We start from the raw sequence: 490 nt of genomic DNA on the forward strand, positions 1-490 counted from the left end.
CCCCTCCCCCCCTTCCCTCACTCTGCCGCCGAGCTGGCGGTGCCCGCGTGTCCACCTGTCGGCCGGGCCTCTCGCACTCGCGAACTATGGCGCCCAGCCGCCAGCGCGCGCGCGTCGCCCGCCTGGCAGGGAGTCTGCCCCTCCCCCCCCTTCCCTAACTCGGCCGCAGAGCCGCCAGGAGCCGCGGGTCGACGAGCCCGACGGGGCTCTATCCCCTCCCCCCCTTCCCTAACCCTGTCGACGAGCTGCGGGTGCCCGCGGGTCCACCTGCGGGCAGGGCCTCTCCCACTCGCGACCTCGCCCGCCGAGCCGGCAGCGCGCGCCCGTCGCCCGGCTGTCAGGCTGTCTGCCCCTCCCCCCCTCCTCCCCTAACTCGGCCGCAGAGCCGCCAGGAGCCGCGGGTCGACGAGCCCGACGGGGTTCTATCCCCTCCCCCCCTTCCCTAACTCCCCCCCTTCCCTAACTCTCGACGAGCTGCGGGTGCCCGCGT

This window comes from Giraffa tippelskirchi, chromosome 14 (assembly GCF_054371585.1).
Source record: "Giraffa tippelskirchi isolate mGirTip1 chromosome 14, T2T-mGirTip1v1.2.pri, whole genome shotgun sequence".
Classification (NCBI taxonomy): Eukaryota; Metazoa; Chordata; class Mammalia; order Artiodactyla; family Giraffidae; genus Giraffa; species Giraffa tippelskirchi.